The sequence below is a fragment of the Eutrigla gurnardus genome (assembly GCF_963514095.1).
Source record: "Eutrigla gurnardus genome assembly, chromosome: 1".
NCBI lineage: Eukaryota > Metazoa > Chordata > Actinopteri > Perciformes > Triglidae > Eutrigla > Eutrigla gurnardus.
In genome coordinates, this window is record NC_139915.1 from 738,087 (window position 1) to 751,042 (window position 12,956).

The following is a 12,956-nucleotide window of genomic DNA, read 5'->3' on the forward strand; positions in this document are numbered from 1 at the left end:
GTGTGTGTGTGTGTGTGTGTGTGTGTCAGCGGTAAAAGAGTTCTGAATACTGCAGAACTCTTCAGCTCCTCTGCTGCTGTCTCCAGACGGACCGACACATGTGCAGGAGGTTAAGATGACACATAAGCCCATTCAAAGCCCGTGCATATCCAGTCTAATGACACGTACTTACTCCCGTCTCGGGACTCTGAGACAATAGCTCTGGTTCTCAGATGACAGGCAACTAGTCAGCCAATCACAGGCCACCTAGCATTATAAAACACTGGCTTATGTATTTTCGGTATCTAAGGGGCGTGTGGTGGCTCATGCGGGAGAGAGCGAATGTGTAAACACGGACACACATGAGCGCAGGGATCTGGTTTGGCGAGTATATATGTCCTTACTTGCTGGCTATTGTGAAGGAGGTTACAGCTGTTGATTGTGATTCAAATGTAAACAAAAGCCGAGTTCAGATAAAGGGCGAGTATGTGAGTTTGAGGGTTGATCAGCCTTCACAGTCCTCCACACCCACTGAAAAATGCATCCGTCGCATAGCCTGCGCCAGATACATATTTAATGAACCAATACATATACATACTGTATATATCGGCTAATAAAATCAATGTGTCATCTTCCGGACTGGACTGGAAATCCTGTTTGATGTCTTTTTTTTAAAGACAGAATGTGCCACATTCCGGAAATCCAAAAAGAAAACCATGATAGCGTCTTTAAAAACGAGTGGAACCAGTTGCAAGTATGTGAGGGATTCCTCTCCAAAGCTCCCTGAACGCATCATCTCCAAATGAGGATTGATCTCCTCTCTGTGGTGCCCATGTCTGGGGCCATCATGACCCCATCACGACTTCTCTTCGCATCAACAGCAGCGCTGCTTCTTCCATTTACTCGTACCGCTTTTAGCCTCTCAACAAGAAAAATGTACTGTTGTAAGTAATCCTTGTTTGTACTGACCGCAATTGATTGAGTAATCCTGGTTTAACATGCACTAAAACCAGTGCTTAAGAATCTATTAGGAGGGCTAGCAGCTTAAAGAGGCAGGATCTATCTAATGTTGACTTCCAGATCTGTGTTGCTGTGCCTCGAGGTTGAACACGTTTGATGACCCCTTCTAAAGTTGACCCACTTTACCCCCCCTCATGACTGTCTCTTAATTTCCGTCTCCGTCACTTTTGTTTCATTCACTCCTGTTTCTGTTCTTCCCTGCACGGCGGCACGGTATTCATTGCCAAGGTTTAGCCTCTGATCTCCACCAGCAAATCTCTTGGCATCCTTCCATCAACCTGGTGACACAATTCTGGTGGCGTTTAGGCCGGCCTCACCTCGAGCCACGGCCCCGTCTCCGCACATAGCGTGCCAAAAATCCCTGTCGACTCGACGTGACACACGCCACGCCGCACACTCATCAACCGTGACATCCACGTCATAATCAACACGAATCTTCCGGTGTCAGCGCGAGCAGCGGAGGTATTCTGAAAGGAGGTGGGGGGAGGAGACATACCAAGTAATGGTGGAGGTACTGTCATTTCAGCGGCTCTGGGATCGGGCAGCGAGTGTGAATGTGACTGTGAATACAGGACAGATACGAGGAAGGCTAATTCCTGCCCTCACCACCCCCACCCGCCCTGACCGCTGTGGTTTCTACGTGACGCGGGAGGAGTTGGGGAGGTCTCACACACACATACACAGGAAAGAAGAGAAGGAGAATAATCCCCACCAAGACCTCTGCCCTAATGGGGCCCACTACTGTAATTACAAGGCACAGATTTCAGATCAGGCACTTAAGTAGCCAGCTAAGAGTGCCCAGAAAACAAAAAGCTCTGTAATTATCGTCTGCCTCCTCTCTCCCCAGTGCAACTTCAGTTACCTGTCATGCTGCTGTTTTGTCAGGAGTCCGTTGTTTCGTGGATTCTCCCTAATCCATGGCTGGAAGCAGCCCTGGCAGCGCGCCTGCCTGTGCAAGATGCACATTTCAGCTCGCGGGGGCGAGTGACGACATGGCACACAAAGATAGCAGAAACCTGAGTCCTCGCAGCCCCACAAGCACATGAATGCATTTTTTTACAAGAGAAGGGAGGAAAAGAAGGAGGGGGAGTGTTCAGTTTGCTCGAGACAAAAGGTCCATTGTGCAGTGAAACTTTATATACATATTAGAAACTGGAAACCCATAGCCTCTACATGCAGGATTCTTGTAACTGTGAACAAGATAACATTACCTACCATTCTTCCCTTCTGTCCACAGAAAAAAAGAGGGGGAAAAGCATCCAATCCTACTTTTCTGCAATAGTCTTATTCTTCATGATGGATTCCTGTTTTTTTTGCAGGGTCATCTAATATCAGAGATAAGAGAGCTGAGGTCTCCAGGCAGTTTTGTGGCCCATTAGGTAACACATTCCCCAGGTAGAGCGGGGCAGGAGGCACAGCTTGTCGACAGAGATTTGCACTCAGCATTCTCTTAGCTTGCAGTCACCATCCGCCTAACCTCTCAGGTGTTCCAGGAGGAATGTTACGGCCATTCCTAGACTTGCTCAGTCGCCCACTTCAGCCTGGAATGCATTCTACGTGTACATCTGCTTCTATAATACCGCTGCTTTCCAAAGAACAGCAACGTATATCTTTTTGGAACTCCCTTCTACTTTTGAGTATCACCTGTAACCATTAAAAAAAAAGGTCAAGTGGGATATTTTGAGAATATGAGTCACACAACACAAGCAATTTGTTTCCCCTCTATCTTTTTGGCACAGGTCCATTCTTATTAGAGTTGGAGAGCTCCTTATCTTTTTTTCAACGGGCAAGTTAAATAACCATGCACACAGTACTAAAAGATTAAATGTGAGATGTACACTAAACATCAGGAGGAGAGATGCTTCTCTGGGGACGATGACCAGGACAGTCCTGAAATAACCGCCTCTCTTTATAACGTTCAACGTATAACAAGGAAACTTAGGGACGGTCAAGACGACCCAGTCCAGCTCAGCTCTGATGAGTCTGTGTCCACAAGCCTGGGAACGGTTGCCAACATGCTGACATCATCCCCATCAGACATGTAATTAACCTATTGCAGCCATGCAGTCAGATGGAGGGCCGGACAGCCAGACTGGTAATAACAACCCACACAACTTGTAATTATTTCCCTCTAGGGACAGAGAAACGGGCACACGTCCGCACAAAACATACATCCACCAAAAAGCAGAAGCCATGCGTGTAGTAACTAATATGCAACCAGGGTGACAAGCGAATGTCATAATAATTAGCTTCTAATTCAGGTTTAAAGGCAAAGACTGTGGTTTGCTGCAGAGAAACATGAGAGTATAATTAAATCAGCTGCTGGACAGTATTTTGCTGTTCTGAACGTAGGTTAATGCTTACTACTCATTTCATTACTGGATTGCACTTCAAGCAAGGTTTGAAACAAATTACACCACGATGCTTTACACAAATTTACTAAACTGCCTTGTGATATTTTATTGCAGTTTTTTTATACGTTGCTTGTGCCCTAAGTAAATGAGGGGCTTTGGTAGTTAACTCAGTAAATGGGCAGTCAGCTCCACAGGGCAACTTGGCTCCCTGAATAAACAGGATGACAGCCCATGATAGACTACATTTAAAAGGGACTTGGGTTAGGGGATAGGTCAAGGTATGAAAACTATCTTTACAGATAATAAATCAGGAAGCCCTTTTATAACTCGAGGCGGCAAACATGGAGCCGAGTGACTAATCCTGACGCTTTCCTTTTTGGTTCTGGCTCAGTCTTTCTATCATAAAGACATTCTGTGAGTGTTTGGATAAAAGACAGCTTCCATTTTTACAAGTTCTATTAATATGGGCTTGAGGTGGATGATTCATTGTGAACCAGACCTGGCTTTTGTCAGCCTAACTTGTACCATGAATACAGAGGTTGACTTTTTCCACTGATCTAGATCTAACTAATAACAAACAAGCACCAGCACACATTCGTTTGTTTAAAACTTTATTGTGCTCTGGTGAATTCACTGTTCTTTATTCCTTTTTGTGCTTTTTTTTTACTTGCTGTGTGCGCCAGGAAAAAGAAATATAAAAGCACTGTGTTGAACAGAGAACTAACCACCAGTGTATGATTTTGGGGGCCTCAGCGGTTTTGCATGAGACTACAGAATCAAATGATGTAACTGGCGCCTAATGTGAGGAAGCTAGGTGACCCTTTGTTGCTGCCCTCCCCCATGGAAAGATCATATCAAAAGAGTGGAAATCATACAGATGCCGCCGACTCCAAATGAACAGTGTCTTTGTCTCGGCTCATTCTTTATCTCACACTGGGCCGGGTCAGGGCCGGCTGCACCGCCACGGTCTCGGCTGAGCTGGATCAAGCCGGGTTTGGTGTGGTCAACTTAGACCCAGGGAGCCTTGAGGGTAAAGAGGGCTCTAAGTTAGTTTTAATAGGCACATTATTTCTGCCCCTAACACTCGCACAGGCTCCACTCTGAGCCATTGGCTGTTTGAAGTTAGTAACAGCTGTAGTGTTCCAGCCTTTATTTAGAGGTCAGCACACTGACTTCACTTAAAAGGAGAGTGGGACCAAAGGAGAGACAGAGAGAGAGGGGAAGAAAGAAGAGTAGGCAAGTGGGAGGAGAATGAAGAACAGAGAGAATGAGAGGTGAAAGAATGAGTTAAAAAAAAGAAAAAGAAAGAGTTACTAGTGTGGCGAGGGATTAGCTGAGGGAGAGGTTAAAAGTTTGTGGAGTTGCATCTGGCCTCCTGCCTGCTCTGTTGTTTATTGCCGCGGGCCTAAAGATCTGGTGCCAACATTAACCGCACCTGAACCACTCCAGAGCACACACACACACTCACACACACACACACACACACACACACACACACACACACACACACACACACACACACACACACACACACACAGGGACGAAATAGGAAGAGGCATAGGCGCTACTCTCCACAGTTACAGTGCGCCAGCCTTTTTTTCCTCACTATACCAAAGTGTGTGCCTGTATGTGAACTACACTCACAGATGCCAAGTCATGACTTCTCCTTTGTTAATACCCCCGTTGCTCCTATTACCCCCGTCTTTTCCCTCTGTCACTCTGGATGACTGCCTGGCTGCAAAGCCCCGGCCCACCTCAGCCAAAATCTCTCCAACTGGAGTCTCACGAAGCAACCAAGTCTTCTCAAACGTCCACAATACGTTCAGTGAACTCAAGGCAGATGGGGAGTTCTCATGGTCCACACAGGAGCACTATGTGCCATCGGACAGTAATATAACACTGACACAGCCAGAGAAGTACACAGGGCCACTGTGGGCAGAAATCACACACAAAGAAGAATGCTAGGATGCCACCCACTGCAGATGCAGGGGGACAGACGCTTCTCTGTTCGACTTCTGTCTTTCACTGGAATTCCCCTTAATAATGTGCCAGCTTACACAGTGTAGCACATACATGCACGCCTGCACACAAGCGTACGGCCAGACGCGCTAAATGGCGGGGATACAGGAGAAAAGAAAGGGGGGTGCTTGGACAGTTGGAAGACACCGGGGGTGTTGGGTTGAGGACAGGGTATTCCTTTTGCCCCAGGCAGTATAGAGAAGCCTGGCAGCCAATTAGTGCGAGCTGAAGTCACCCCTACAACCCCACCTCCCCCCCTCCCCTCTGCTCAGCCTTGCCCTGGTCTTCTGAACTTGGTCTGGTCAGGGCTGGAATGTTGAAGCAGGTCATGTTCACATGCACATCAAAAGCGATTAAGTGCAAGCCTCCTGGATTAAGATGAGTCTGTGGACCTTCACATCTTGGGGCTAACCTCCCGAAAACACTTGGCTTCCTCCCGCCACAGCCCGGTCCAAGTTCACCCCGGCCTGACACAGGCCCCTCCTTTGCTTGTGGAAGTAATACCAGATTACAGAGCAACTGTTGTTAAATGTTGATATAATGTGTTTTTTCTTGTTCTTTTCCCCCTCTTGTGTTTGCACAGCTGTTCTTTAACAGCGGGGCATCTCGCCGTGCTGCTCTTGTACGGCTTACTTTCTGCAAAATTGACATCTCATTTCAGTTTAATATACATGAATTACATATTGGGCTCGGGGAGGGGACTTCTGCTGATGGAGCCTGTTGAATTGAACTGACGGGCATGTGTGGCACATTTCTAACTGCAGGGGCTACCTTTTATTCTGCCTCCTTCTTAGCTAAACCCGAGCTGTGCATGGTTTGGCAGACTTCCTCTATAGCACTGTGAGGGGTTAAGTAATCCCTCTGTGACTCAGGTATATGGGACATGTCCTGACAGGCGACCTGCAACTCCAACACGGATCTGCAAAGCCCACAAAAAGGGGGAGGGGGGGTTTCCCCGGAGCAAGGTCTCTGAAAACAAAAGCAGACGACAGAAGATGGACACCATTCTTTCCTTGTTGAATCAAAGTAGGTGAGAATAAAAGAAACACCCATTCATAAAACCACCTTTAGGTGCTTGTGGTGACAGGAGCAGACTAAGAGATGGGATCACGGCCAGGTCAATGGGCACAGCAACGTTGGGAAGGATCTATGATATACAGTGTATTCATTGAAACCTGTGTTGTACCTCTCCCCTCCATCCCTCCCTCCCTGTGTGTACATGTGAGGACCCAGCAGGCTGGAAGCTCTCCCAGGGCCCAGATGCTCTCTGTCAACACCGAGATTCCAGAGAGGAAGCAGGGCTTTACAGCAGCAAGCTGCACACACAGCCAGACCAGGCAAAGACCAGGAGCCAGGAGAGGACAACCTGCTCCACATAAACACAGACCTCCCTGTCTCCTGTCTGAGCCACTGGTTCTGCTTCCTGGCTCAGGATGGGCTTGGTTCAGAGCGAGCTAGTGGCTGTGAAGTCCTGGGAGTGGGGGATGAGCCGCTGAGTCGCTCTCGCCGGGCTGGGCCCCCTCTCCACCCGCCACCATCAAGAGGTAAATAGCTATTGGCTGCTCAATAAGTGGCTTCAGTGCGTTAGAGTGAGGGGCCTGTTCCCCCCCCACACACACACTCCCAGCCTTGACAAGCATGTATTGACAGAGCAGTTACACACTAACCCATTGGGGGAAATCCTCCACATTGTGCCCCAGGCAGCTGATAAATGGAACGCATACAGTACCTGTAAGCATGATCTCCTTCGCACGGACACGCAAAAGTGCCTTTGCGTCTACGCGCCGCTCAATACTACTACTACTAGTAATGCAGACATAAGTGAAGAGAATGGGGGGCTTTATGATACATAATGCATTAAACCGATAACGCTGTGGTCAGGTAAAGGGAGGAAGGAAAGGGCTTGAGATGAGCGTGGTGGCTGAACTTAGCTTGTGTTCTGATGCGTCACCTTCGGCCGCTGTACACAGTCCGTTATCTACAATGGTTGTATCTGCATATAGTTCTATTTCACTGCTTTTATCTTTGATTGTATTTTCAATGGTTTCATTCTCACTTGCCCTACGGACTACAAATGAAAATTTGACGATGGAACTCTTAATATGCACTGTCCCTAAACTGTCCCTAAAAAGTTCTAAACTGAACTAAAACTTAAAAAATGAGATTAAATCTAATGTCTGAATTTAATTGATTAGGGATGACATTATAGTACTTTTAACGACCAAACATACAGGAATAGAGAGAAGGGGAAATGCAGGAGACACAGGACACAAGAGGGAAACGTCTTGTGCCGTTGCCTGTGCTGAAATATCACAGAAAGTTGTCCCTGTCAATCACCCTGGCTTCCCACTGCCTCTATATATCCTACTAGCTGCCGCCCTATGGGAGCCTGCAGTCCGGGGGTGGAGTCAGTGACAGGGCGGGAGAGGAGGAGTCAGGGCTTGAGCCCCCCTCCACCCCTTTCATGTCCGATCCACTGCTGATAAATAGCTAGGGGTGCAACACTCGCTTTCACTTTGTGATATGATGTCAGTAACCTTCATTGATCTGCGGGCAGGCAGGCAGGCCTTATCGCTGCCTCTCCCTTGTGATATACTGTGATCCAGGGCCCTGACTGCTTTTTAATACACTGCACTTTAGGTAACGGTGTCGCAGGCTAACCACCCTGCCTACTAACACCTGAGGCCGTATTTTACAGCAGTGCTATGATGGCCACAGAGATTATACAGAAACTAACTCTGGGAGAGCCCGTCAGCAAAATGACTGGCTAGAGGGGGGCAGTGATATGGGACAAGGTGTACAGAGAAGGGAGGCCATCATGGAGATGAAGATACAGAGACAAAAACTTTCATGTTCTGGCCTAAAGCTCTCATCAGCATCATCAAAATCAAGCATCTGTCTCTTCCCTCAGGACCTTCCGATCCCGTGGACGTGGACTGTATTTCTAACCCGAATCAAGAACTTGTGTCAGGACATAGAGTTTGTGTTGACAGAGCACAGGACTCTTAGCGGGCCGGATTAGTGCTGACAGCCACTTCCTCCCACCGGATTTATACAAGCACTCACTCAGAGACGACACCTGAGCAGATCGCTGGCAGGTTGGACCCATAACGCCAAGAAACTGGCCCTGGGTCTGCCCTCCAGAGAACGCTGTGCCAACACTCAACCACTGGCTGGTAAACAGCTGTGCAGTATCAGACGTTTAAGGTGAGCGTTCGGCAGCAGAGTGGTCTAATCCACAGCGGCACCGGGGACGGCATTTGCAAGCAACACTCACAAAAAGCTAAAGTTCTACGTGAGTGTAACTATATAACCTCTAATATACACAGCAGCAGGCTCCAGCTAGCCACCACCCCCATGTACACGGGTTGAGGAAGGCTGCAGATAAAGGAGACTGGACGACTAGTGGGAGAATTATCCCAACTATTGATTTTAGCTGTTGGGTATTACAGGCGGAAACAGCGGGTTTATCAGGCCAGGATCCCACTGCACTTTCACTAACTAAACGAGTATTTTCCGGGCTTATCAGGCAAAAAGCCTATTACTGACGGTCTCAGCCTCCCCCACAACTAGACAAAGAGAAACGCGTGGCCACCATTAAGTAGCCACTGGATGGGTAAGGTTGCACGACTCTTTTGGGGACCTCTAACACTTTACCAGCAGTTCACAAACCCAAAATGATGTCCATATATTCACCACCAATATAAAAGTCCTCAGGGGTGTTGCACATATTATATATATGTACATTTTACTGCTATGTGCTCATGGACTTGTGACCTCCTCAACTGTCTGCTCCCTGCCGCCCTCTCTTGCTGTCGCTCTCTCTCTCTCTCTGGGTCAATGTCATTCCTATGGCCTCTGAATATGAGGACTATAACCAGAGATAATGGGAAGTGCTATAATCCCTCAGCAGAGCCTAATACCGGCCTTAATCACAGGTGGAAAAATGTATGTTTTAATTACCGACTCAAAGATCCAGACAGATACCTGTGAGGTACCCCAGGATCCTCCGTGAGTGTGTCTTTCTTATCTGCAGAACCTGAGGAAACCCCGGCCCGCCGGTCCGCATTAGCTGGCATGAATTAAAAGAGCTCTCGTTATTTCAAGATGAAATTATACTCATTTCCCAATATTAATAATGAAGAAGAGTAGAGACAGAGAAAATTTCCCTCAGCAATTACTGTGGAAATCCATATTCTGATCAATGTGCAATACCAAGGATTGTCTTAATACATATAAAATATAGACAGCGCCGCATGTGTGTATGAGTGTGCATGAATTTACTGTGGCGTAAAATGACCTCAACAAGATGAGAATATTATTGAAGAAATAAAAGCTGGGTGTAATGATTTACATATTTCATCAGAGGCAGCAATGAAAGTAAGTGATTAAGCATGCAGTGAGAAGGAGAGAGAGACAGAGAGACACAGAGAGAGAGAGAGAGGGGAGAAAGTGGGAATATTGACAAGACTGAACAAGACAAACTGCTAAACAGAACAAAATGATAAAGAAATAAAACCACTTCCCACTTGGGTCAGCCATACTGAAAGTGCATCATGGAACAATAAGACATATTGGATAAATATGTCCAGCAGATGCTTTAAACTGTGTTAGTTTAAGCCGGCCACGCTATAACTAAAGACTACAGGAAAATCCTTCCTCCATTATTTCAACACTAAAAGTCTGCATGGTCTATTCCACAAGACAGACGTGAGTTTGGAAGTGGTGGAGATTGGCATCGGCAGTGGAACGGCAACAGGACGGAGCGCGGTGGCCAGACTTGGCACCCTCCGAGGGGCAGAGCTCTTCTGCCTGCCGGCCTGCCTTTATGTCTCCAAGTCAGCCCTGTAATTTGCTTGGGGCGGAGATAAATCTTATCTTAGAGACCTGATTAAGTTTTTAATTTACACTCCAATCAATAGCCCAGGTCTATTGGCAATGTGTCTAAAACTCTATTTACCAAAGGATTCCCAGCTATCAATTGATCAAGGACCCGGCAGCCATAAATTATGAGAACATGTGTGTGTGAGAGAGAGAGAGAGAGCGAGATAGGGAGACAGAGAGAAAGGGGGTGTGAGGATTAGGAAGTGAAAGAGCCAGTTCCTATGTGACTGTGACTGATTTTAGGATAGAAAAAGACACATGGGCCGTCGCCTCCTCACAGACAATCACTTGAGACTGGTATACATGACCCGAGAGCAACGCAAACACCCTTTTGAAGCTCTCCTCGACGCGCTTCCACAATATTTGGCTCAACAGCTGGTAAACCAACTGTTGGTATTTCATCCCCGCAGCCACGTCTACCTATACTGAACCCAGAGGCAGTGAGACGTGGAATGCAAATGAGCAAAACATCGATGCAAAATTCCCCTTACTCTCTCATATGACTCTTTTTCCAGAGGATTCACACCCAGCGTTCCCATTCCAAATGCCTGGACGGGTGAGACCTCCCACTTCCGGCCCGTTCTGCATGAGCGGCATTATCTGTTTACAGTGCCTACTTTCCCAACGGAACTGTTAAAAAAGGACTCTGCTGGGGTCTGGGTTCCCCACACACACTCTTACGTGCCGTTCCAACGCCACGCTCCATGGCATCCTGCCTGGGAAACTGAGGGAGGGATTGTTCAGGCACCCGTTTACACCGCCATGACATCCAGGAAGCAGCTATTTTCAGCATTTCTCATGTTTGTTTAGGATTAACGAAGATGGAGGGATTGGACATGCATCTCTGGATCATTAGAGCTGTAACCATTCAATCTTAATCTTAAAAACCATCTTCACCTGATTTCTGAGCGGGGTTCTGTGAGAAAAAACAAAAAGGCAGTGGCATTGTTTTCTCTCTCCAGTAAAAGGGCACAGACACAGTTGAGACTCTTCTCTTGCCGTTCCCATGCAGAGGAAGTGAAGGGGAGGGAAAAGGAGGGCAGCGTTATCACCGTGGAGAAAGTGTCGTCATGGCGGTTCTGCTCTGACCCTGCTGACTCGCCGATTCCTTAACATGAGATCATTTTGGACAGCTGACCTCAATATCACTGTGCTCTGAGGACGAAACGGATCCAATGGAGCTTCTTATTCCCCTCACCCTGCCTCCAAAACATAAGCAGGGCGCACACATCTAACCGCCACGAGCACAGAGTCTCCCTCTCTCCTGCACCACCGCGAACAGGGGGAATTAGAGGAATTAACCCAAATAGAATAAACAATTCAGTTTCCTCCCTTCTCGCCATTTCCAGTGAGATAAACAAGAGGAAAGACAAGCTTCACAGCGCCGGGACGTTCTTAAATCACATTTCATCGTGCTATTTGTCGGAAAGTTCCACTCTCTTACACTCCTCACGTTTGACAAAGACAGCATGTTTGCAGAAGGGAAGAAACTAACTCTCCAAACTCCTAGAACAGGTCAGCCCAGCCCCCCCCACAACTACAGTAGTACTTAAAATTACAACATACAATAATAAGGGAGAAAAATATTGTCGTAACAAATGTTTGGGAGGATGTTATGTAGTACTTTGATATTAGTGGAGAAGCTCTCTGGTAAAATCAGGCATAAACATGTGTCAGAATTATATGTAATTATAGGTGAAAAACTTCCGCATGGGAGAATGAATCACCTCTGCAGCTGGTTGGTGGGGCAGCGGGAGTAAATACAGTACCCTGCTCTCCTCACCTTCAGGACCACGCTGGGGGGGGGAGGGAAGACAGACGGGCTCATGCTATGTCACAGAGTCCGACTTGCTGGTCCTCTGCTCGATTATCTAAAGAGCCACCGACGGATATGTGTAATCAGCCCCATCCCCATGTTTCTCTCTCTCTCTCACTCTCTGCCTCTCTGGCTAATGTCTCCGCCTGATTCGATTGAGGCAATTAGGCAGTAATCTATAGAGCTAGGGAGTGATGGAAACATTTCCCACTGTCCTCCTCATGTTTCTCAGAGCTGCTATAATTAGCTAACTTTGTTTCTCATTAAACATCAGAGCAGTATTTACATACCCAGATCCAATTTGGCTCTGTGGAGCCCATTCCTTTTTAAACTGTCTTGAAACCCTGAAACATGCCTGTAAACAGAGGAATGGGGGAGCTGAGATCTGCAGTTATTTCAATCAAACATTTATATGCAGCCTCAATATATCTAGAACGTATGGATGGATGCCCGAGTGTGTGTTCACAACAGAGCCGTGTGTTGTTGCAGATGTAGAGCCGAAGGAGTTTGATCTTAAAAACGGAGGATGTCCTTCCATCCCTGTTTCAATGAGCCGTCGTGGGTACTGGCATGGTCGGCCAACCTTTATTCCCCTGTGGCTCGTGTTGAGTTTTAAGTGTTTTAGCAGAGAACAAGCGAAGGCGCCGTCACACAGAACAGGGGAGAACATGAAACTAAAAGGCACATGGACAGATGTTCAGATGTAAAAATATGAAAGTTAAACATTCTGTAACTCTGATCTGAAAGGCATAATTATAAGTTATTATAAGTTTATTTTATTTCATCATTTAAACTGCAACTGGGCTTGTTTATTCATAACGGGTCACTTTGCTTGAATGCTGTGCGAGGACAATTAAAGCTGCTCATTGTTGTTATTTTGAAAG

General features: G+C 47.0%; 1 protein-coding gene across 5 annotated transcripts in view; it reads right to left on the reverse strand.

The window, feature by feature from the left end:
- Positions 1-12,956, reverse strand: part of zfhx3b (zinc finger homeobox 3b) — a 141,313-nt gene that overhangs the window by 102,558 nt on the left and 25,799 nt on the right. The window contains exon 1 of one of the 5 annotated variants that reach the window (XM_084013667.1): positions 1,862-2,009. The exons of the other annotated variants lie outside the window; for them this stretch is intronic. The gene's annotated coding sequence lies outside the window, so the exon portion shown is untranslated. Of the gene's footprint in view, positions 1-1,861; positions 2,010-12,956 lie in introns of those variants that run through there. 5 annotated transcript variants of the gene reach the window in all.